This window comes from Cyrtonyx montezumae, unplaced genomic scaffold (genome assembly GCF_038088225.1).
Source record: "Cyrtonyx montezumae isolate F1298 unplaced genomic scaffold, pur_monq_1.0 scaffold_8, whole genome shotgun sequence".
NCBI lineage: Eukaryota > Metazoa > Chordata > Aves > Galliformes > Odontophoridae > Cyrtonyx > Cyrtonyx montezumae.
The window spans coordinates 26423364-26449045 of NW_027072089.1; the positions used below are offsets into that span (position 1 = coordinate 26423364).

Here is a 25682-nt window from a genome sequence, read left to right on the forward strand (position 1 = left end):
GGGGAAATACATAAGCATTACTTAACCAGGTGTCCCCTATTTGTCACGTTGCATGCCTTCTGTATGTGCAGCTTGTTTGCTTTGTGTGTACGTGTGTAATGCATTTTAATTGGCACGTGAGCAAACAAATACGGTCCCTGAGATATAGTAAAGATAGTTTATTCTTTTTTCTCTAGAGAATCTGAACTGGACATTCATGTTCTTGTGGTTTAATGTGTCAGATAGCTAAGCACAGTTGTTTTCTCATCTCTCCCCTCTCAGTGTGGTGGAGGAGAGAACTGGGGGAAAAAATCAAAGTAGAACTCATGGGTTGGGATAAAAACTGCCTACTATGACAGAAAAGGAAGAGAAAGGGTATCATGATAGTTATGATAAAAATATATATGCATTTGCACAAGCAATCGCTCACAGCCCACCAAGCAATGCCCAGCCAGTCCCCAAGGAGCAGCTGCCTACCTGGCCAGCTCCCCACAGATTTTAGTTTTTTTTCACATGATGACAGATGATATGGGATATCCCTTTGGCCAGTTTTGGTAGATGTCCTGGCTCTATCCCCTCCCCCATCTCCTTGTGCTCTCCAGCCCCTTTGGTGGCTCTGAGTAGCAACTAAAACTTCGGTGTGTTTTCAGCACTGTTTTTCTCCTACAGCCACAACGCACCATCGTACCAGACACTGATTTTTCCTTCGTGGAAAAAACCCTGTCTGAAACTGGGACGTATATATAGAGCTGAAGAGAAGTTTAGTGCCAGCAGGACTCTATCTTGAAGGATTTGCCTCTCTGCAGATGCTGTCAGCAGAGCTGCCTGTTACAATGGTGTTTTTTGTGGTGTGGATGTTGGATGGCTCCCAGCTAGGCTCAGACCATTCAGTTCAAGCAACCATCCATTGTACTAACTGGTTCAGTAGTGACTTGACCTCCCAATTATGTTCAGTTCTATGACTGAAACTTCCTATATTTCATACATTACATAACTATTACTTGAGAGTTTGAATCCATTAACGTTAGTCAATCTAACCAGTTTAATATCCATATGTTTCTTCTCTAGTTTTTCTCCAGTTGGTATGGTCTTGGGCTTTCAGCCTGAGCTCCACATGTTATTATATCTGTAAATTAAGTGATTCTGTCTTTTCTGAAGCTGTCAGATCTTTTTAACCTATTGTGTGGTCATCCATTGAACAAAACAACTGATGTCAACTTTCTTCAGACCTTCTGATGGCCACTTATTAGAGCTAGTAGTCTGCCGCTTGCTTTGAGGTAGCTGGAAAAGATGATGGGAAAAGTCAGTCCTATTGATATACCATCTCTGTATTTGCTATTTTAATATTTAAGCATACCTTTGCAAATTATTGCCTTAAAGCTTTTAATATTCTTGCACTGCTAAGCAACATTTTCAGTGCTTATTCATGGCATATACTCTTGGCACATATTCCTGCAATCCACATTAGGCAGAAATCCCCCTTGAATTAAATGGGCTTTTTGCCTCACACACTCTTTCATACTAAACAAATTAGCAGTAATAGGCTTGAACTATAAATTATTTTTTTTACTCTGGGCAACTTCCCTAATAATTACCTTCCACTAATAAATACTTCATCAGAAAGCACAAGTACTTCATTCATTCATAAATACAACATCAGAAAGATAACAAGAATTTTTACTTCTTAAAACTCAGAAAGCACCTTTTATTTCAGGTCTGCTTCTATTGGAAGGGGAGTTTGGTTTGGTTTTATGGTAGGATGGAAAGCAAACGTGGGTATAATTAGGACACTGCCTTATGAAACTACTGCCTTATGATATCTGAAATTTGAAGTTCTTCCCCACTGAGCATCTTCTGCATTTGAGGCTGAGGTGGCTGGTTCTAGGAAGGCTGGGTTGCCTTTTTTTTTTTTAATTTTCCAGGTATGAGTTAACATTGTCAACAGGCTGATTCATGCTAGACTACATTTTTAATATGGACTTAAATCCACCAGGAATCAGGGTAGTGAAACGTGCTACATGGCAGCTGGCTCAACAGCATTTTTAATCAAATAATAGATTCCAGCTGGTGGGGAGTCAACCGAGTTCTGAAGCAGATGTGACTTAATGCAGACCTTTCTCATTTCTTCAATGAAATGTTACCTTTGCATATTAACCGAATGTGAACAGAGGAGGTGAGTTGGAGGAAAGCAAATCTATAAGTGGAGATGAGCACTGTGGAGAAGGACCTGGGTGTCCTGGTGAACAGCAGGTTGGCCATGAGCCAGCAGCATGCCTTTGTGTCCATAAAGGCCAATGGCATCCTGAGGTGCATTGAAGGGAATGTGGCCAGCAGGTGAAGGGAGGTGGTCTTCCCCCTCTACTCTGCCCCGGGGGTGAGGCCACATTTAGACTACTGTGTCCAATTCTGGGCTCTCCAGTTCAAAAAAGACAGATCTCCTAGAAGTTCAGTGGAAGAGCACAAAGAGGATCAAGGGACTGGAGTATTACCCATATGAGGAAAGACTGAGTAACCTGGGTTTGTTCAGCCTGTGGAGGAGATCAAGAGGGGATCTGATAAATGTCTGTAAATATCTGTAGGGAGGTGGGAGGCAAATGGACAAGGCCAGGCTCTTCTTGGTGATGTGCAACAATAGGACAAGGAGTAATGACCTAAAACTTGAACATAGGAGGTTCTGTACAAACATATGGAAGAACTTCTTTACAGTTAGGGTGACAGAGCACTTGAACAGATTGCCCAGAGAGGTTGTGGGCTCTCTTTTTATGGAGATATTCAAGACTTGTCTGGGTGCCTACCTGTTGTGACCTTGTAGGCAACCTGCTTTAGTTGGGGGGTGGAATCAATGATTTCTTGAGGTTCTTTCTAACCCCTGTGATTTTGTGACTTAGACAAAGGAAAATATGGGATCTTACCTTCTGTGTAACAAATAAGCTTAGACTCTTTGTACACATCCACATACCAGAAAATGATTTCTGGTTTGTACACGTGCTTGTGATTTCAGGACTCGTTCTCTGTGGTCTGTTGTTAATTACTACATTTGGTGAACTCAAACTACATATTGCTGTGAGTGCCAACTGGAGTCATCTCCAAGTCAGCTGTCGGTCTCTGTGCTGTACTTAACCGGTGAAGCTGCTGCACTGTGATTTGAACAGTTAACCCAGCAGCACTGTGTGAGTTATGTGGGAGTCATGAGACTGAATATTGTTCAGTCCTTCTTCAGTAACGTCTTTTTCTCTGCCTTCATTAAAAGTGTAAAGATTTTGATGTAATTCAGATAATGAGGATATTATTGATATGTAGGCCTGAAACGTAATTGTACTTTAAAGCCAAATATAATGTTCAAGAAGCATTTAGATGAGGTGCTAAGGGATTTGATTTAGTAGTTGGGTAGGGATAGTGATAGGAGGATGGTTGGACTAGATGATCTTGTAGGTCCTTTCCAACCTTATGAACCTATGAATGGCATTGGAAAGGTTAGTGCATATTGGAAAATGTCAGTAGGTGCCATGTTTTCAATGGTTTTTCTTGTTATGTTCTGTCCCACGACAGCTAAGCACTTAGCAAGGACAAGCAAGCCATTCATCCTTTGATGCTAGCTGGGGCTTAATTCCTGATGTTGAATGAAACTGCAAATGACACAAAAAGAACATACATTGGCTAAAGTGCTCTCTGCTTAGAGTTTCAGCCTTGCCTGCAAGTGTTACACTGATGAATTTTCTGTTATTTCACTGTTGGATGTTCCTTGTGGAACCAAGATGTAGCTCATCATCACCCCACCTGCATGAGTGGGAGAAGATATTTCAGCATCCTGCACTCAGTTGAGAAGCATGGACCGCTGACACCTCCTATCTCTTAGCTGGAGCTGCAGAGGTTTGATACTTGTAGTCTGGCCTGAAAATAGGGGATGAAAAAACATACCTAACCTGTTTGAGCTGAGAGATCCCTGTTCTCTCTCAGTCCTGCTGAAGTCACTTGATTTGGTGAGGAGCTGTTACATGAAAGCAGAATTAAATCCTCTCAATTCTGTGCCAAAATTGAGTTAGGTTCTCTTTAAAAGAAATAATGTATTTTTGCTTTATCTGAGCATTCAGGACTTTATATTCAGTAAAGTCCTATGGTGGAATGCCAAGGAGTAGTTTTATGTAGGTGGTTGCAATTAGGTTAGATCTATTAGTCTTTGCTAGCAGGAGAATATTGATTTTGGTGTTTTTGCACTGCTGTGTGACAAGATATAGAAGTGATGAGTGAAAAACAAAGCCAGAGTGGTCTCATAATTTCAGGAAGTGTCCTGAAAACAAAAATAGATATTTATTTAGCTTCATTTTATTGCCTTTCTTACTACCATCATGCTTCTGTGGCTTCTGCCAGTTTTTGATGATATTGCAGTACATGGGATCTTTCATATTCATCTCAGTTTTGCCATGCAGGTTGCCTTATTCCTCTAATAGCTTATTGATGCATCAGTAAGTTTAAATGGTTCTGAATGTAAAAGAATCCACAGAAAAAATAAGTAATCTAAGGCATGGATAAATAGGTACTAATAGGGATTCGAAGTAATAATTAGGCAAGCTTTCATGTAGATGCTATTAAGAATTCATATTAGGGTTTCTGTTCTGCACTTATAATCCAGGGGACTTATGGAAGCTTGTTTGTTTTTGTCTATGAGTGGTCCAAAACAAAACAAATTTTGCTGATTTTCTGTGTTTGTTTGCTTCAAAATACTAGATTTGAAATTGCTTTTCTGTCATACAAAAGCAAAACTGAACCTTTTGGAAAAAAGCAGAAAAATTAATCCAGAGCAGCCAGGTATATTTTGTCCAGGCACTTCCCTGTTGGCCCCAAGAACCCAATCTTCTGGTCACGTTTGACATGTGTATAAATATTGTTTAATGCAGTCAGTTGGTGGCTTTTGGTCAGGAACAGGTATCTCCTGCTCATTTTATTCACTCACAAATCTTAGGGTACAGCTGGAAATACTTTTAATACCAGCTTTCTCAAGAGACATACTACTGAAAAACATTCAGATTTTCAGCGGTTTCACAATAAATGTGATAAATTTAAGAGTCAGCTTTGGTAATTAAACATAGGTGAGCACTGGATGTGTTGTCATTTTCAGAGCTATGCTATGAGCTAGCAGATTGCCTTGCTTTCTCTAAGGGGTATGTTGGTGCCCGCTGAGGTTATGATGTCAGCAGAGGTTGTGATGAGGAAGTTAAAGATACAGATTGGCCTGCAGCCTTATTGACTGGAAAGGCTTTTCATTTGGGTGCCCTGCATTCCATTCATCGTGTGCAAAGATCTGACCAACCGTCTGTTGGTTTTAATGAGGTTATGTCTGATTTCACAGGATTCATTGCAATGAAAACTGGGAAGTGAAGGGTAACAGATGACATATTGGTCACGTGGTTGAAGAAAGCAGTAATTTCAGAACTAATTAGCCTATTTATGAAATAGTCTAATTTTTTTAATGATTTGTTCGTTTCTTATAAACAAATACTTGTGCTTGTAGATGCTAATTATATGAGCAGAGCCCTTCACTTTGCATGGGCAGAGCTACATTTGTGTTGAAGTGTTTGTTGTATTTGTGCCAAAAAAACAACCGGAAAACCTCATTAAGATCTGATCTTTCAAACGTGCGTGTACTTAACTTGACTGCTCAAATAATGCTGCTTTGGCAGTGTTGATTTCAATACTTTGATCATGAAGTACTTTATTTAAGGGGGAAAAAATTAATACAGCAGTAGTGTTGATCTGTATAAACAGCCGTTAATGAACACATGTTGCACCCCTCCCTGGAGACAGAAAACCGTGTTTCCTCTGAGTTGGTGAGTGATGCTCACCAAAGATAATTATTGTTTGATACCCATTTTGCTGCTGCTTTCTTAGCCTAAGATCAAACTTCAGAGTGACTGTTTCTGTGCTTCAAGAAGGGCTGTGTGCTGCTCTCCAGCATTCAGGCTTTTTGTCTTGTTTGCCATACGTTAGCTGCAGCAACTTCAGCACAATTCCCTGAGCTAGTCGAGGAATGGCATAATGACATTCATGGAAGTAAACAATTAGTTGACTGTCTTCACAAATAGCAGAAGATAATTTGTGTGCCCAGTGGAAGAGGAACGTTTACTGTGTAGCAAGAAAAGAGCAGTGCTTTCCCTCTAGGTTTTACTAACTGGGAAGAGTTACTTATAGCTGAAAGCAACCTGGATCCCTAGAATATCTTATGTTAGATACCAGCAAACTCTCATCTGAAGTCCTTAGGGATGCAGAAGAACCACCCTGGGATCCTAGGAGCAGAGTACTGAGAGAGAAGGCTGAAAACAAAAATGAAGAGTGAAACAAAACTAAGGAGGGGTGGGGAGATCGCCAAGGAGATGGCAAGGGTGAATTTCTGTGCCTGGCACTCCTGAAGGGATGGCTAGCAAACACTCTCACCTGACAGCAGTTTGTGTGCCTTTCTGCTTGGCCAAGATCTCATTTATTATTATAACTAAGTATTTGCATTTCCTCCTTACTTCTCCTGTGTGGAGCACTTCCTGCATTGGTTTTCATGTTTATTTTCTTAAAGAAGAAAAAAATGTGCAGACTGCATCAATATTCTAAGAAGAAAAGCCAGCATTTTTTGTAAGTTTGCTCTCAATGCGCAGAAAGCTGCCTCCAAAAGAAAAAGCAGAAGTTTAACTTTAGGCTTTCCTGGGAACACAAATAAACTATTGAGTATTTTTTCTCTTTGTAGGTATCGTAGATGTTTTTATTTCCTCCCCATTCTTTTGATAATTTTTGCTACTTATCTAGCATCACACATAACTTTGATATTTATCTTTGCACAGAGTAATTTACATTGAAGATATAAATGAAGATTTGCAGGGTTTTGTGAATGTTTTCTTTACCAGTAGTTGGAATAGGAAGCTAAAAGTCATCTGTTTTCCATTCAGTATCTGTTTTGCAGCGCATATTGAAAGGCATATGCTGTTGCATGTGTGATGAGGCTAATTCTGTCTTTGCCTTAATGGAGTTGTGCAGTGAGCATGCATTCTGATTAATTAAATGAGAAATTATGAATTTAGGTTTACAGTGGGCTCTTAACTGCTTTCTCAAAGCTGGCTTCTTGCTCAAAGATCTGTGAAACCCCTCTAGCCCCAGGTTCATCCCAGCCTGCTGTTGCCTCTGTCCTGATTTTGTTTTCTGAGCCTCCTGATGGCACTGCCAGTACCTTTGTATCAGAGATGTGTGGAAATGGAGTAGCTATAATGGTCATTTTCTCTTTTCTTGAGTAGGTAGGTTCAGCCTTAACTACAGCCATTGTAGTTTGTCCAAGTCTGGGATATTGCTGAGGTGGGCTGTCACCAACCGTGTGGTCATTTTGGCTATCCGCATCTGAGCATCACTGAATGGCATTTAAGGATTTATTTTAATGGGCATGTTAAACATGGGCCAAATTTAATTTTAGTGCTGTCATTTGAAGTCATTTCTGTTACAAATGATTTGCTGGCGAACAGGACCTTGGGTCTGCTGTAATTTGGGACTCATCCAAATTTCCATTCCTCTAAACACAACTGATCCAGCTGATTGTTCAGCTGTGCACAGTGCTGCTCAGTGTGTTAATGGAAATGAGTCATTCTGGCCATGATGAGTGCAACAGCCAATACGTTAATATCAAAATGTGTGTGCTATCACCTTCTTTAAAAAAAACCCTGAAATTTTGGTGTGGTTGGCTGCTGCTTTCATCCATTCCAAGTGGAATCTGCTTTAAACAAACATATATCTCAGGGATTTCCGTGGGTATTTTTAGTGCAGAGTATAGTGTAGTTACTCAGTATCTGAAAAAATTACAAAAAATGATTTTAAATAATAATGAAAATGAGCAAAGAAATCTCATTTGGCCTAAAAGAAAATGAATTGAGCTTAGCATAAACCCCTTTGTAACAAAACATACCTCAGTTCCTACAGCAGTTGCGCTGTATAGAATATTCAGAATTTCCAGTTTCCCACTGGTTCACAGTGCACTGGTAAGTTCACAGATACCTGTCTGAGATTTTCTAAAGTAAGGACAATAACATTTGTCTCACTGTCTGCCATGAGTTTATGTCCCATTTATGTTCATGATGATATGTCTTTTCTTTTTACTTTGCTGTTCCCTTGACTTGTAGTTTTCGAAGTCCCTGAAGATTACAGGGGCAAAATGCTTAAAGTGCTCTTTAATGCTTTGCAGCAAAGCTCTGATTGCATTAAGACATATTATAAGCACGATAACAATTGAAACATAATGCTGTATGCAATGAGGAGGGTTTACAGAAGAAGTAAAGTGGGGATTTTGTGGCTTACAGTGGAGAGTCTTTGGTATAGTTGTTGCAAAAATTAGATTAGGGTGTACATCATCTGAAGCACTTTTTCAGTGGTGTTGTAAATTTAATGGCAGGGTTTTGTTGAAATGAGCTTTTGTGGTCTGCAAGCAAGAGAATCAATCAGCGTGTGCCTTTTCATTTTTTTAATATCCTTGGTAGGGATGCAGTTAAATTCAGTAAGAAAGGTCACAGTGTGGGGTATACATTAACCTCACGCTAACCCTGTCTATGATACTGCTACTGAGAATGAGTTAATAAAGGTATCAGTTGGAGCTGTATGTTTGTTCTCTCTTTTCTTCGTTCATATCTGTGTACACATGCACATTTCTAATTACATCTATGGGTATTACAACAGTAGATACCTCGGATATTTGCAGTGCTGCTAATTAGGTTGTGGGCTAGTGTGCCGTGGGAGAGACTGCTGAGTGTCACAGCTAGTGGCTGAAAATGCTTAAACCAATTTGTTGGAGTTAATGTTTATGCAAGGATATGTCAGTGAGACAAGACTCCTTCATTTCCAAACTCTGTTGATGTTTAAAACAGCAGCTGCAAGAAGTGGGGATTAATTCCAGAGTGCAGTAACATTATACACATTAACTTCAGATGAGAGAAATTGAATTTCTTATTGAGAAAAAATGGACAATTCCTTAGAGAGTGAAGAGAACCTGACCTTTCTAACCTTTCTGATTATGTTATGGGGAGGAAACTCCATTTGCAATTTTAACTGTTAAAAAAAAATTGTCTGGTATAACATTAAGAACAGGAATGCAGTTTCAGGTACATGTTGGAGAAGCATAACGATTCTTATATGTGGCACCTTTTTTCCAAAGATTGGACATATTTTAGGAGAAGTTATCAAATTTTACCTTTAAAAGCATTTCTATTCCTGCCAAAAGGACGTTTATTGATACACAAGATTGCAGAGTTTCTTATAAACATACTAAATGATGGGGAATGAAAATGAGAAATACAGCAATTTACTTTTTCAGTTATGAGAGAGAGCCAGGGAAAGGGGATTTGGAAAATGATACAGTATGTATTATTTCAGAGCAAGTCGTGAACGAGGTGACCAATCATGGAAGCGAGTGTAAAATGAGATAAAAAACAGTAGCAAGTGTATTGTGCCAAGAGTAGCTGTTTCATCTTCTTCACTTCTATGGCTGAGGAGAGGCAACAGATGCACTCCACCTTAACTTTGATACAAAACTCGAATATGGCACCCAAATGGAGAATTATCAGTATGGTAAGATTTATGGAATAAATTTTAAGTAGGTAGAAAACTGAATAAAGAAGAGATGGCAATGCTTCACTTGGATCTTCAAATCATTTAGATTGGAAGAAACCCTTAAGAACATCAAGTCCAACCAAGCACTGCTTAGCAGTCACCAAAGCATTGGTGCAACATCAGCAATGCAGGTGCAAAGCACAGCACTGTATGGGCTGCTATGGGCTTCATCCCAGTCATGCCCTGTCCCCTTCAGCCTGAGCCAGATGTGCTGATGCCAAATAAGCACCTCAGCAGCCGTACAAGTGACTGCCAAGGGGAGGCTACTAATGATGTTTCTCAAAGGAGATGAAACACATTGAGTATCTTCCCTTCATTGGCACAAATAAGAAGTGTGCTTATGGATTAGCAGGTGACTCAAAGATAAGAGTAACTAGCACTGCAGAAGAAGATTGTAACAGCATAAAAGAAGGATTCGTTTTTCTGCCAAGTTGGAGTAATAGACTTGGGATGAAATGTAATTGTGTAAAGTGCAAGGTCATGCTTTTGGGGAATAACTGTCTGATTTTAGCCTGGGAACTAAAGGCTCATCAGTTGAAAACCATGTGAAAGTAAACACAGCTGTATTAGGTCATCCAAGACCAAGGTCCTACATCTTCTGACTTATCTTAAGTCTAGGATTCTCTCTAAGATGAAGCATGCTGCTGCTGTTAATAAGATAAGCGTAGGAGTACATTTATCTTATTAAACATAGAGGTATTCCTGGCAGAGATAGGAAAGTATTAACAACATATTTCAAAGTGTTGACAAAGCACAGTGAGAATAGTGTGTACCATGCACGTTAAAGACAGATGGTGAGTTCTAACTGGAAATGGTTTGCAGAAGGGCAGGATAACTGGAGAAATGATGGATCATGTGTTGTACCAAAAGGCACTGTGAAAGCTTGGTTTGTTCAGCTGAAGAAAGAAGAAGGGATGAGGTGCTGCTGTCTCCAGGAGAGTTGATGTACAGGAGTACAACAAACACCAGGGAAAGAAATTTGCTATTTAGCTTAAATTACATTAATGACATATGAGGAAGCAAATGAACAAGAAGTGAGATGGGACCACAAAATAGAAGACAGTCAGTGATAATCCCTGTGGTTTGTGATCAGCATTTTCCTGGTGTAGCAGAGGTAAAAATAATCTCTCAGATGTTTTTTCTTCAGCTTATGGAAAAGATTTGGGAATTTTCTGTTCTCCTGTGCTTAGTTAAGGTGTTTCTCTTGAGGAATAGGATGTCCATGTGTCTGTGTATGTGTGAATGTTTTAATTAAAGTGCTGTTTGTTTCTGCATGCTTAGAGCATTCCTCAGTGGTATACTGTGTCTGCGTACTATGGGCGGTGTAAAAGAGGATATGTTCTTGAGCACAGAGCTGCAGTACATCAGAAAAGGGGAACATGTGAGAGACCTCAGCTTCTGCATTTCCTAAAGGGAGAGTTGTCAGCCTCGTCTGTTTTTCCAAGCTCCTTTGCTTTTGTGGCAATGTGCTGAGTCTCTTCTGTTTTTCCTAATTGGTGATCGTTGTGCAATAGCATAGCCTAAATATTGACTTGTCTACAGAGAAGTAGAAAATCTCCCTTCCCAGAGCTTGTAATTTTACTTCTTGGAAGACCATTTTTTGCTGCAAGGTAAATTTCAGCAGTTCCACAGACTTGCCAGAAGGCTGAGGTAGGAAGGGACATCTGGAGCCATCTGGTCAAACTTCTGCCCAAACAAGGACACCCAGAGCAGATTGCCTAGGCCCGTATCCAGGCTGCTTTTCAGAGTCTCCAAGGAGAAAAACCACCAGCTGTGGAATTCCCTGTGGAAGTGGTTTGAAGTCACTCAGATGAACGCTAGATGGGATGGTATCTGGCACTTACAGGAACACTTGAAGTTGGAGTGAGATTGAGGCAGCTTAGAAGAAGCAGGAGATGATAGAGAGCCAAGTCTTGGTTTTGCAGTGCAGATACTATGTGCCATGCTGACGTGGTGCCTTCCAAAAGGCAGGCTTAATTCAGCTCTCCAGACAGGTGAACTCTGGGCACCAGTCATACTGGAGATAAATACTATGCTGGCAACAGAGCTGCATATTTAGTTGTGTTGTCAGTGCTCTGAACAAAGCACAGCTTTAGTGCTGTTTTGATACTGATGCTGGAGAGGATCTCAGACATGAAATTGAGAGCATGGGTATGAAAGGAGGATGTGATGGGTTGCTTGTGTGGCCCCAGTGTTGCCCTGCAGTCCTACCAACAGAGCAGAGTCATGCTTGAAGTGTTCTGATAAGGGCTGATGCCCTTATTTCATCTGTTCACTGCTCATCTCTCGTTACTGCATGTGGTCCTTTGAGGTTTGTGCTGATCTGTGGATTTTAGAAGAAAGCGTGTGTCATGATTTCTGTTCTCCTTAACCCTGAAAAAAAACAGAACTTAAGATTTAAAAGGAAATCCAGCAATTTGTTTTGTCCATTCATATGTTAATGTTCGTGCTTCTTTAACTGGCAAGCAAGAGAAGAATAGGGATGACAATTTATTCCACTTCAAGCATGCAAAGCTTTCTTTTTGGATCAGCCATAACAATGGTTATCATTACTTGGGTTGTATCCTATGTATAAGCAGCAAAAGCATCTGGTTCTTTTTTTTCCCTTAAGATTATTCTCACCCAGTTTCCGTGCTTATGTTGTTTACCCTTGACATGCCTATTTATTCCAAGTATATTAAACACATTAATTAAGATTTCATGGCTGAAGCAGGTGTAAGATGTATTTTTAGGAAGGTGTTGGATGTGTTTCGCTCTTGCTTTTCTAAGAATTTTACTTGCTGATGTACTCTGCTTTGAGAGTAAAATGATGTCTTTTGTGTCAGACATGCAGCGTGGCAAGCCAATAAATGTGAGAATCGAGAATGACTCAATGCCACAAACAAGAATGTGCAATTTTCTTGTTTCATTCCTTCCTCTAGTTTGGTTTTATACCAACAGAAATGGCACATCTTCCACCTGTGCACGAGTACAGCTGCATTTCTACAGTACATAGGGTAAGTTTAATTGGGGCTTTCCCCTTAGGGACAGAGGACTCCATGGCCCTGTCAACCAAATCATCACTTCCCTGAGATAAATCTGCTGAGCAGTAGTTGAGCTCACAGGCAGGTATCTGCAGTTTTATTTTTAGTGGCACAAAGACCTGTGAATGTGTGCAGTAACTATGCACTTTACTGTATAATTTTCTGGTTAATGATGCCTTAAAATTGTAGATCTATTGTATTAATTTTTATATGGCAGCATGGAGGGAGTTCAAGAACACCACTTAACCAATATTAAACTTGTACACTGAGGTTCATGGGTTTATTCACTTAATGTCTCTTGATTTTAGTACAAATGATAATCACAGGGATAAAATAAAAGTGTTCTTCTTAGGGAATAAAATAGCTACCTCTTCTTAAGAAAGGCAGGAGGAGATACAAGGTAATGTGCTCAAATGTGAAAGATGAAAGTCTTGATGGTCCTCCAAAACCTGTTACATGAGATGAAGATCTGTCCCCAAGTTCTCATGTTATTGTAATTATAATGTAGCATGGGAACTATTCTTTTTGTTTCAAGAGTAAGGCAATACATGTTTTTACAATCATTTCAGTCTATTTTATTATTTTTATATTATTACAGTCAGCATTATGATTCTGTTAGATATCCAGATACTACTTGGTCATCTGCTTTTAACAGTTCTCTCTTTCTGTCTGATTGCTGAAAGTTGCTTCACTGTGACATGAAATTTCTTAATGGTATCAGCAAAGAAATGTTCAATCCCACATAGTCAAAATGTAAATTTGCAGCCATTCTTATCCGTGAGGTGGGGGAAGGATCTAAGAAGATTACATTACAAAAAATTGACTTCAGATCTTCATGTAAAGTGAAATCTGTTTCTAATCTTCTTTGAGATAAGAATTCATAATGACCATCTGCATGGATATTTTACCCACAGTAATTTATTTCAGAAGAAATCTGGCTCAAAATCTCAGCTTTTTTTTTTTTTTCTAACTTTCTTTTTTTCTTTTTCATTGAATAAAGTTTTCTATTCTGGCATCTTAGGGAAGAGCATCTGCTGCAAAGATATTTGGAAGTCCTAAGTTACTACTCTTAACCTTTTCAAACAAGTTTTTCTACTGTTCTGCCTCTTAGAGCCACGGAAGTCTCCAGCTGTTGTGAACCAGCTCTGCACTGAAGATATCATTCTGGTTGGGGCTGACTTCATTAAAGATTAGATAAAATCACACTCCTTTAACATGAATGTCTTCGTTCATCTTTTCCCCTAAAAATAATAATTTGACAATGTGATTTTCTTTCATTAGAAAGGAATTATCGAAGATTCCATTAAAAATGGACACATTTCATATTTCAGCTTATTAAACAGAAATTTATTCACAAGTCATGGGGCTAATAATATTTAGAATGTCCAGTCTGCACGACGTTTTTTCATCATCTTTGATGACCTGTTTAGAAATCCTGTGTTTGCAAGTTCAAGCTCAGATTTCTAGTACGTCTCAACAGATATGTTTCTTGGGATTTGCAAATACTTCATACTTAAGAAGAAGTCCCCATAGAATTCTTTTTTCCAACGGACATTCAAATAATTATCCTTTATTTACATAAATAGCTATGCAAATATTCAAAATTCACATTACATTAAATAATGTGCTTACATTAATGTAATATATTGACACTAATCTCAATTCAAATGTAAAATGTTAATTTGATGTACTTGAATATTCTCTGCAGTCGTGTATTAGGCTGAGGATGCTATAGGGGCATCAGAGGAACAGTGTTCCCAAAGCTCCTTGATGTGCTTCACTGTAAGAAAGCAGTTAAGCCAAACAAGGAGGTGAAAATACCTTTCACAGCTGAGACAACACAACATATGTTACTACTTTGTGTGAATATGAGTAGAGATGATTTAAACTCTGCTTTTGGCTGGTTATTCTTATGGGGTCTTTTCTTTGATAACAAAGATGCCGCTGGCGAAACCTATTCAGAAAGGACAGAGTGGGTATTCCTGCAGAGACTGCCTGGTAGATTGGGATGCTTCTGGCATACAGATATTTGTAACAGATGTTTCCAATTAACTGTGATAACGCTGAAGGAAGAATAAATGAACTTTCTCTACGATCTCCTAGATGAATATTGATGCAGCACAGTTCTGCTCAGCCTGGAAGGTCTTAATGTACCGATGCTCAGGGCAGGGGTTGAAAAATCAAAGAGCAAAGATTTGGCTCAAAAGCTGAGATCCTTGTGTGGAAGCAGGTTCAGGAGAGATCTTTTGTATCGATTTCACTGACTGCCCTGGATTGCTGTGTTCCCAACCTGGGGTCAGTGCCAGTGCTGCCCGCATGTCTACAGAACCCTTGAGTTGCACCACCAAATAGGATTTAAAGTGTCAAACACAGTAAGATTTGTGATTTCAAGTTATGTGCAGTGGTTTCCTTGTCCATTTTAACAGCTTTTTAGACAGGAGGGCAGAAAGAGCAAAGCTGGGGTCACCTGAAACAATCTTCTACTTGTTCTGAGTGATGCTTGTGTGCTGTGGATGAAGTATGAATCTATGTTCCTGTTGTGCAAATGCAGTATCCAGTGCTGCTCGTACTTTGAGTTTGGGCAGAAGGGGACTAGAGCTGCTGGAGAAAGGAAGAACAAGGATGAGGCTGCAGCAAGGTGGGAGCTAAAGAAAGGAACTGAAACACAGGAGAAGTCTGAGGTGGTGGGACACAACTAACAGAAGACCTAATCCTTGTGTGTTAACTGAAAGCACAAAACAGCTGTTAGGCTGGATGATAGATGGCTTCTTGTCTAGAAATGTAACCTCAGCTGCTTGTCTGCATCTTAGGTTTGAGGGTCCTGCACTTGTGAGGACCCTTCACTGAGTTTATTTTCTTGCTGTCCTCTAAAGTTTGGAAAGAAAAGAGAGAGGGAGAGAAAAAGATTAATTTTCTGAACTTCATTAACCATTTATCATGAAATTGAATTCTTCTGTATGAATAGGATGCTTCCCATTTAAGGAAAAGGGATTGGTGGGCCAATGGAAGCCTGCCAAGCTGCTGTTCCTAAGCAGACTTATGTGAGCAGAGATTCTGGCTTTGGCTCACTGTGACTTCTGATGTCTTGTAGAGAGAGGATGTTAACAGCCATGTTAAGCATCTGCCTTTAAAAGTGATAGTAAAGGAGAATTCATAGTTTGTCTTTTCCCTGCCCAGACAATGAAAAAGGAGAAAAAATGTAATGAAATCTATTAGAAACCATGAGGAGGGTAGTGAGCTCAGGAAGATGAATTTGAGTAGCGTTGAAGTATTTACACAAAACCACCTTCAGTGCTGCAATAGCTGACAGCTCCAGAGCTGAGCCACCTCTGTCCCTGTGCCCATCAGTGGTGGAAGGCAGGAGCTGTGTAGCTGGGCTGGGCCCAGGTGTGGGCATGTGGGGCCTCTGGAGGTCTGCATCCCCACCCAGGTCTCATGGGGTGCGTCTGTCTCCTATCCGTCTATCCCATCTGACTGCTTTGGTGTGGGAGACATGGCCTAGCGACACAGGTATAGTTCCCATGAGATTAATGCAAATACTGAACAAGAATTTCAGGGTTTGGTTAGGTGTGGGGGTTTTATAGGCAGGCTAATGTGATCCTCTGTGATGTGCAGTTTACGTGTTCTGACAAAGCTTGCTCATTTAAGCCAATCTCATCATCGTTGGCTGTTTTGTCCGGTGCATTTTGTGCAGTGCGGAGTCTGGAGGTGGGGAGCAGGCTTCTGCTAACCCTGTGGTTCATTAGCAACTTAGCAGCCTCACTTTGCATACTGTGTGCTGTTTTGGGTGCCGCAGTACAAAAAGGACATAAAAATATCACAGATTGTCCAGAGGAAGGCTACAAAAGTGGTGAAGGTTCTAGAGGGCAAGGCATATGAGTGGCTGAGGTCCCTTGCTTTCCTCAGCCCAGAGCAGAGGAGCTGAGGAGAAGCTTCATGGCAGCTGCAGCTCTCACAGGGAGTGAAGGGACAGCAGCATGGACCTGAGGCAACGGCAGGGAGCTGTGTCCATGGGGGGAGAGGTGGGGTGCTAAGAAAAGGTGGCGGGCATGGCACTGAGCTGGAGTTCAAGGACCATTTGTACATTTCTGTCAGCCATAGGGTCTGATTTATAGGTGGTCCAGTGTGGAACTGGGAGTTGGACTCAGTGATCCTTATGTGTGCCTTCCAGTTCAGCATATTCTGTGATTCTCTGTAAAACTGACAGAAGCTGCATTCAGGGATCAGGAAATTCTTGCATTCCACATGGCCTTACAGGGTTTCTGAAGTGGCTTGCTCAGTTCCTGCTGGTGGAGTGGTCTAAAGCATTATTTTCTGAAAACAGAGATGTACAGACATCCTAGGTTGTACTTCTTGTGCTGGTCAGAGCAGTGATGCTGTGTGCTGTCTGTACATCCATCTGCACTGTCTGCCAGGTCCTGTGCACAGGAGTTCTGGGGGAAAGCAGGACAGAACCTTAATGAACAGATACAGGAATGGAGAAATCGCCAATTTTGTTGTGTTTTAGTTTTTGCACTTATTTAGGATTTTTTTGTTTGTTTTTAATAGCTATAACACAGGTCAGACTCTTGCAGTATTGCTTTCTTTCAGGCCAGTGCCACATGAGGCAATGCACAGGTCTACAACTTGGTCTGATTTGTCCTGTGGACATGGTGGAGAATGCTATAGGCAGCCTTGGCTGTGTAAAAGAGTGTTTGGGATAATTAGTGAACCTTTTATGTATCTTTGGTGTGGATTAAGGTTGTTCATCTGGTTTTCTCCTGCTTTTTAAAACATTTTTCTCTTTTGAATGATAATCAAAGAGACTAAGAACTGTGACCTGTTTTTTTCTGAAATAAGTTTTCCAATATTAAATGTTATCTCATTTCACCGCGGTTCAATCAAAATTTATGTGGCTGGATTCTCTGCCTTGCCTTGCCTTGCCTTTCTCACTCTCCTTTTCCCTCTCTCTTTGTATCTAGTAGATCTCCTCTTTTATGAACAAACAAATTCCACAAAGATCTTTAGTACTGATTAAGTACTTAAATAAGCTGCTAGTAGCTTTTGCAGAGTAATAGGTCTGGTGAAGGATTTGTATGCTGTAAATACTTAACTATACAGAGACTTTAATGTTTACGTTTTTATAAATAATAAATTTGCTGAATGGAAACATTTTCACTAATTATGCTTTTGTTGAGTATGATGCCACTATCTCTGACAACAGCGCTGAGATAATTCAAACAAGTCTGACAGGATCAGAATGTGGGAATCCATGTTAGCTCTGGGAGACAGGGTACAACATAGTACTGGGTGTTGATGAGGCTGTGACACAGGTATTCTCTGTCTATCACAGCTTGTCAACATATGACAAAAGGATATATTATCCTTTATCTCCCCATAGCATTTATAATCTCAAATCCTTGATTGATACCTAGATTTATATTTCCTGGTGGTGGTCTCGCCAATTACCATGGTATTGCTTCCATTTCCAAAATCCCTGTCTGCTAGTACCCTATAGTCTGGCCAGTTATTTTGATGCACTTTAATCAGATTTGACATTTAAAAATAAATATATGATTCCCTTGTGCATTTATGGTTTAGCAATTTCATTTAGATAATCAGATCTTGTCCATATATCCAAATAATTTAGGAGTATTTCTCCTGGTTAGCTATGACAATACTAGATAATGGATTTGCACTATTTTAAACCAAATATATTAAGATTTGAATGTCATGAGTCTGAAACAGCTTTGACAGGAAATGAAATTAAAAAGTGGAATATAGGAATAGTGAGAGGATGCAGAAGAGGATTAACAAAAAACAACAAAAAATATTTCTGGTCATTGTTACTGTTAAATATAGTGGTTTAGAGTGCCATTGTAGATTTAAGCCTAATAAATGGTATACGTTTGAAGATTAAGAAAATTGGAAAATGAAATATCAGTGATGCAAAATTTTTTCTTCATTTTTTATAAAAATGAGTAAAACTGTTAGGAAAAATAGAATGTAAGCTGAAGTTGAAGGAAGCTCATTTGTAGCCATCCATGTCCCAATGGATTCCCAGTGCTCCTCATCTATGCGATAGCAGGCTGAATAACTTAAATCTTCACAGGGCCTTGCCTTGACTTCTGGAGGAAGGGGCTTGAGGCTTCGTCCCAAATTAAAATCCAGACAGCCATAAGTCTCCCTGGAATTTGTATAAGTGATATATTCACCTGAGTTAGTTGTGAACCTTCAGTGGAATCTCTGACCATAGGCCCAAATTTACATCAAATAACACAATTCAGTGAGGTAGGTATCTCAGTATGAAGGCCAACCCACTTCAGGAGAGAGCACAGTCCAGAGCATGTGTATCTTCATCCTCATGGGTTTCATCAGCAGCAAACTCCAAATTTAGCTAAGATCCCTGATCCAGTGTGTAGCAACCCTGCCCACTGCACGGGAGTTAGACCTAGATGATCTTCAAGTTCCCTTCCAACCCAAACCGCTCTGTGATGCAACGATCTAAGGGCTAAGGCTTTGTTAGCACCTCTTATAAGCTGGACACATCTTTGTTTGAAAATTTGATGTAACACCAATTTAGAGAAGTAACTTACAATTGTAACTTTTATCTCTTTGGACAGAGATGTTCCTAATTTGCTTAAGGATGTTTGCTTTATATTTGTAAAGAATGAATTTGATATCAGAGTAATTAGAATGTCATTGTCTGGGTTTTGGCATAGATTATTGGAGGGGGGAGGTCCTCGGTTGTGTCTTCTGAAAACTGTTATGTTGTATCCCTCTGTCTCTTAGTTGCAGATTTGAAGAGAGTAAGAGTGTATGCATGTTGTAAAAGACTGTGATCAAATCAGATCTTAATGCCCTTTATTGTCCCAGTTAAAGCATGCATGTTTTTACAGAAAAGATCTTCTCTGAAACTTTCTGGAGTTCCCTAATGCATTACTCCACTGAATGACTAAACTCTTCTGTCACCTAGAGTGCCCTCAGCAATATCTTTGTGCTTTTATCTTTGTGTTTTTATTGAATATGTTTTGAAAGCTAAGTGTGTGTGAGATAAAGATGAGAAGGATTCTGATCTCCAATGGATGGCATACGTTTAAAGATACAAGAAACTAAGGGATTTACACCAGTGAAAATGAGGTTTCCTGCAGTTGAAAATAACTGTGAGAATAGTCTGAAAGTATTCATTTTTCATGCGATGATAAAAAAAAAAAAAAATTACAATGGCTAGATCTTTACATGCCATAGATTTGGAAAAAAAAATTATAAAGCCTTTAAAAAATTACAGCCAAAAAGAATCACAAAGACCCGGAGAGAAAAGAGCCTAAAAGGTAAAAATGTATAAACTGCCATATGTGTAAATTTACATGTATGTAAGTGATAACTCTCAGTATGTTTCTTTACCAACATAAATACTATGCATTTCTGTTTACATAACTGGATTTATCTGCACTACATACAACATAAGCCCTTAGCAAACTCCAGAGCTGCAGACAGCTGAATTGGTAGAGGTGGCATAGGCAGTCTGTAGCACTCTCTTCTGCTCCAGACTCAGCCTTCCAAGAGAAGTAACTGTCATGAATGTTCTCAGCTGCCTCTGTGCCAAAAGCACACCGTGTCGTACATGCTTGGTGATAGGCAGCCTGTTGACGTTGTGTTGTGGTTCCCAAATGTTGCACAGTAAAGGAGGAAAATGCGATGAAAAATGAGAGTGATGCCAAGGAGTACTGATTTGTGTAGGCTAGAAACTTAGGAGAAACAGAAAATGGAGGGGGGATAAAGCTGACTTAGAGGATTTTGCTCTTGATTATTTTAGTTGGAGTAATTTAGCTTGCCACTAGCAACAAGCATTTCCTAATGTGGTTTAGCATTAGGCATTACATCCTTTACTATTTATTGAACTGTGCTTGTAGCCTGGCCTCCATGTAGTTCTCTGCTTTAGGGCATCTTTTTGACTCTAATCAACTGCCTCAGCACTTTGCTGTACAGGACAGAACTACATGGGTGTTTTTTTTTTTTTTTTGAGATTATGTATGTAGTTGTACAGCATAGAGAGAGATCTCATCAGAGATCCCTCAGCTGTGATACTGAACTAGAATCTGAGCGTGTGCTACTCTGAAATACATACTGTATATTTATGGTGTTCTGTCAAAGAGCATCTCACTTGGTTTATTGCCGTAGTCATCTGGCTCTGCTGTTACAAAGCAATCTTGATCTTCCTCGAGTCCATTTGGCAAGATGCTAAAGCAAATACTTGATCTTATTAACAGATCAAAGGAAAAGGCTTTTCTTAAGAAGTATTATTAAGTAATAAAATTGGAAGAGGTGGTTGCTCATTTACAACTTTCTTCTCTCAGCTGAATTTTGATTACAAGGCGCACAGACTTACTGGGCTGTTAGTATCTACTAGCACCAGCACTCAGCTTTCCTGAACAAGGGTGCTAGAGCTTCGACCTCAGCAAAATGCTTTCAAACAATCAAGTTGCTTTTAGAAAATGTTCAAAGATTACCACCTAGACATGTCGTGTGGTGCAAATCCACATGCGGGAATTTGGAAGTGGCATATCTGTGATTGCTTCTCAGAACAGCCCTGGCCAGTTCCCCAAAATGTAACAGTAAGGAGCCCGTGGAGCTGGTGGCTCTCAGGCTGACCTGGTGGGAGCTGCTAAAAGGGTGAGGGGGCCCATGAGGGATAGCCAGCAAGGCGTCAATTAGCACTAATTGCATGGCAAAACATTGTAATGCTGTGATGGTTCATCTGGGAGCTGGAATGAGTTCATGGTTGTGCTGAACCCTGAGGACTGTGTCCCTTGCTGTTTGTTACTAGAAGAAAACCCATTGTGTACTGCTGTGATTGCTGGCTCTACTTTAAGATCTGAATTATAATTAACATAAAGAAATGTGCAACAGCCATTGTGTACCCTCTTGCTCAGCATGGGAATCTTTGAGTTAAACCGCAAAATTCCAGTTGGTTACAGCAGGGATCATCACCGGCAGAGCAAGATAACTTTTCGTTTTCTAATAGGAAGGACAACAAACTTGAAGTTATGTGAAATGTATGACATGCACACACAGCAGTCTGTCTTTTAAGAGGAAATAGATATGGGCATATTAGTTTAAAAGGTTTGCCTTTTCAAAGTGCTGCCACCTTGCTTTCATACGGACAGCTGCAAACATCTGTGAGACCCGTACTATCAGCACAGTCACTCAGTAAGGTGAGGATGTCCTTCTCCACGATGAGGTCAGCAGCCTTGCATGCAGAGGGTGACGAGACACGGCACCATTTGGCTAGGAATGGATGTTGGACAGGGCTGGAGTTTGGGCTGTGTGCCGCTGGGTTGCCATTCTGATAGGTCACCCACCTGCTGGGTGGCCATCCTGCCACCTCGCCCACTCCTGGCCTCTAAGTGGCAGCCAGGACTTGGAGTCTTGGGGTAACTCCTCCTCTGCTTGGGATGCTTTGCTTACGCAGCCACCCACGGTCCAAACAAAAATGTGCGAGGCGAGGCAGGGAGCCTCCACCTCCCCTCCCACCACCAGCACACACTGACAGCACTGCACTTCACGCAGCTGGTCCAGAGCACATCACGTTTTTCCCCCATCGCTTCTCATCAGAGCAGGCAAGAAGAATTCAAAAGAAAAAAAAAAGGAAAAAAGTGCACGGCTGGGCATTAGGAGGTCTGCGCTGTGAGTGCTGAGTTGCAAGGGCATGAGGAGGGGGATCCTGGGCTGGGAGAGCCGGGCTGCTGACAGCTCCTCTGGCAGGAGGAAGAAGGTAAGGCTTTGTCCCTACAGAAGCACAGTGTGCGTGCTGCTGTTTGGGTACAAGTTACAGCGTGTGCATTACAGCGGGGGAGAAGTTTGCAGACTGCTGGGCTCTGCAGGAGAGCAGCATTAGCACAAGCAGCATGATGCAGCTGGGGGTGTTTTGGGATCACCATTGTCAGTGAGAAAATCAGCCTGCGTTCTCATCACAGGGAGAAAAGACCATTCTGTCTCACACTTTCCTTCTTACTTTCTAAGCCAGAAGCTACTATGCATATGCAGTATTAAATGGGTTTTGCTAATAGGAATACATTACCATACAGCCATTAGGCAAGGTAGATATTTCTTCCTGTTACCACAGACAGCTCCTTGCTACTGCAGGTACTGTGGGTGCCCGGGCTATTCTGTGCCGTGGGAAAATGTGAATGTTTGTTCTGCACACCTCAGCAGGAATAGACGTGGGGAGGGGGGGAGGTTTTCAGATGCTTCGGAATAACTAAGAGCATGCAGACTGCACTGAGCAGATTTCATGCTGTTGTGCTGCTGTTTCTCCTGTGTCCTTACTGCTTCAATGGTATTTTTAGTGGTCTGGGATTTTTTAATCAGTGTTATTTTTCTATTTTTAAAGTGAACATGCCTTTTGTCTGAGCAACTTTCTGAGTCTTTTTGCTGCTGTTTGTCTCTTGCAGTTGTTTTAACTGTATTTCTAGGAGTCTGCATAGCTGATAGGGTGAAAGTGAATCATATTATCATTAAGGTTGGAAAAGACCACTCCAGCTGTCAGCCCATCCCCACCATGCTCACAAGCCATGTCCCTCAGTGCCACATATATATGTTTCATGAACACCCCAAAGGATGGTGACTCTACCTCCCCCCTGGGCAGCCTGTTGCAGAAGTGAGCATGGCCATGGCCATGACCACCAGTAGCTGCTGCCCAGGTGGATGCGTGTGCAGGAAGGAGCATGAGCACTGCATGTCTCTAACACAGCTCTGTGCTTGCAGCACTTGCAGACGGCATTTGTGATATTGTGGGTTTCTTTGGTACTTTTTTCTTAGGGGGAAAAGAGAAGGAGAGTGCTGTTGGTGTTCTATAGGGCTTTGATCTTTGCTGGGGCAGCACTGCAAACTCTTCTGGTGCCAGCTGCTTGTCCAGTGGCAAAAATGCTGTTCCTTGTGCTGCTGCTGGCCTTTGTCTTCAGGGAGCAAGTGCTTTCTGCCTGGCCTTGTATGGGAAGCTCTGGAGAACATCCACTGGTGGCATTTGCCTAGCAGAACAGATAGCATGAGCTGTCCTGCTGTGCAACCACTAGGTAACTGTGGGCTGACAAGTGAGGAGGAGTGTGGTCTCTGCCTCTCAGTGATACAGTCCTTGTTGGAGAGCAGTACGGGTGGGAATCCCAAGCTGGAGGGTGCAAAAGCCAAAAAGTGGAACCAGAATGACTGAATCATAGAATCATTTCAGTTGGAAGGGACCTTTAAAGGTCATATAGTCCTGCAGTGAATGGCAACATCTACAGCTAGACGAGGTGCTCAGAGCCCAGTCTAGCCTGACCTTGAATATGTGCAGAGATGTGGCATCCACCACCTCTCTGGGCAGCCTGTGTCAGTGCTTCATTACCTTTATTTTAAAAAACTTAACTCATACCCGATCTAAGTCTCCTCTCTTTTAGTTTGAAACCATTTCCCCTTGTCCTATCATAACAGACCCTGCTAAAGAGTCTGTCCCATTCTTTCTTATAGGCCCCTTTAGACACTGAAAGGCTGCTATCATATCTCCCAGAGGTGGTTGGTTGCAATCGAGTTGGTTGCAATTCAGACCCATACTCCAGTGGATGCTTTACTATAGGCAGTCATATCAGGAGATGAATATGTACTTGGAGAGTTAGGTTTCTAAGTCAACATTGGTTGTTTATTAGCATGAATACACTGGCTTAGGCAGGTGTAGAGCTGATTGCTTTACTTTCACTGCTGTGTCTTAATTAACAAACAGCTACATCATCTCTTTTGCTGATAGTTGGGAAAAGTAGAGCAACTATGTCTCCCACACGCAGCACTATCCTGCCTGAAGTTTATTTGCTGAGGCTGCATGCCTCAGTTACACTGTGACTGTTCCAGCCCATTTCCTCCCAAGCACTAAGGCAGGGTCCATTTAAAATAGACAGCTCTTCCTTGCATAGTAAACTTTCATCTACTGTATATGTTCCTGTAAACAAGAAGATGCAGCAGTTTGTGTTGAGTGTGAGCACAGGCACAGCTATGCAGTGACTCCTTATCCTGAGTCTCCATTTTTCGGCAGCCCAAGAACCTTTGCTCCTTGTCAGACAGCCTGCACACAGACGTGCTGGGAGGTAAGCAGCATGCCTGCTGTGGGTTGGGAATTTGAAGCTTTTCTTTCACATTTTGCATTGCTACTGAGCTCCCATGTGTGGAATTACTTCACCCTGCATCTGTTTTGCTTTTCGAAGGAAAAGTTAACTGTTTGTTGTATAGGTGATAATGCAGTCTGTTTGACACTGAAGTTGATTGCTGGGCACACCTTTTTTACCCTGCTAGCTTCAGGCAGCCCCTTCAGGGGCCACACTGGTGTTAGTACACCTTGTTGTGCATCAACCACTGCACAGCAGCAGCTGCAGTAGTTTGTTCAGCTTGTAAGTGTTGAATTGGAAGAAGAGAGTCATGCGTACCTCCTGACAGCATTGTGCCCTTCCCTGGCCAGCTGCAGCATCACTTTTCCTTCTCAACTCTGCATTCCCTTCTCTTTCCAAAAGCGTCCTACTTTCTCTGCTCCTTTCAGAGAGAATTAATCTCCCTTTGGTGCTACCAAACACGAGAGCATCAGGACACTGCAGCCTTGGTGCAGCACTCTGGGTGCTCCCTGCCCACAAACAGATGGCCAGGCAGCCTCCTTTCCTCCTATCCCAGCACCTACACGTGATGATTCAGCCCATCTCATGCACTGAGCAGGGAATCTCTTTGAAGTACGATGACTAGAGACTGTGTAGCTCTGCTGATTTGGGTTCTTATAAGGCATGTTTTCATGCAGTACTAGACAGATGACACAGCCTGCGTGGGTATTACAGAGTTTGGTGATGATGGCATGGAATAGCTGTGCTGCTTCTTGCCCTAATCTGCTTGTTTAGAGACACCCAGAATATTTATCCTAATCATCTGTTTCTGCTTCAGAGTAGGTATAGGAGGAAATACCACAGACAGCCCTGTCACTGGGAAAGCGCATCATTTGAATGTGCAGTGTAAATATTTTAACTAACCAAATGTAAACACTGATTCGCTTTCAGTATGGGAAAAGACTGA

The 25682-nt window shown here is 41.2% G+C and overlaps 1 protein-coding gene across 4 annotated transcripts in view; it reads left to right on the plus strand.

The window, feature by feature from the left end:
* Positions 1-25682, plus strand: part of PAG1 (phosphoprotein membrane anchor with glycosphingolipid microdomains 1) — a 97049-nt gene that overhangs the window by 35987 nt on the left and 35380 nt on the right. Inside the window, exon 1 of one of the 4 annotated variants that reach the window (XM_065752544.1) lies at positions 22287-22380. The exons of 2 other annotated variants lie outside the window; for them this stretch is intronic. The gene's annotated coding sequence lies outside the window, so the exon portion shown is untranslated. Of the gene's footprint in view, positions 1-22286; positions 22381-24650; positions 24719-25682 lie in introns of those variants that run through there. One more of the 4 variants, XM_065752547.1, reaches the window with a different exon arrangement.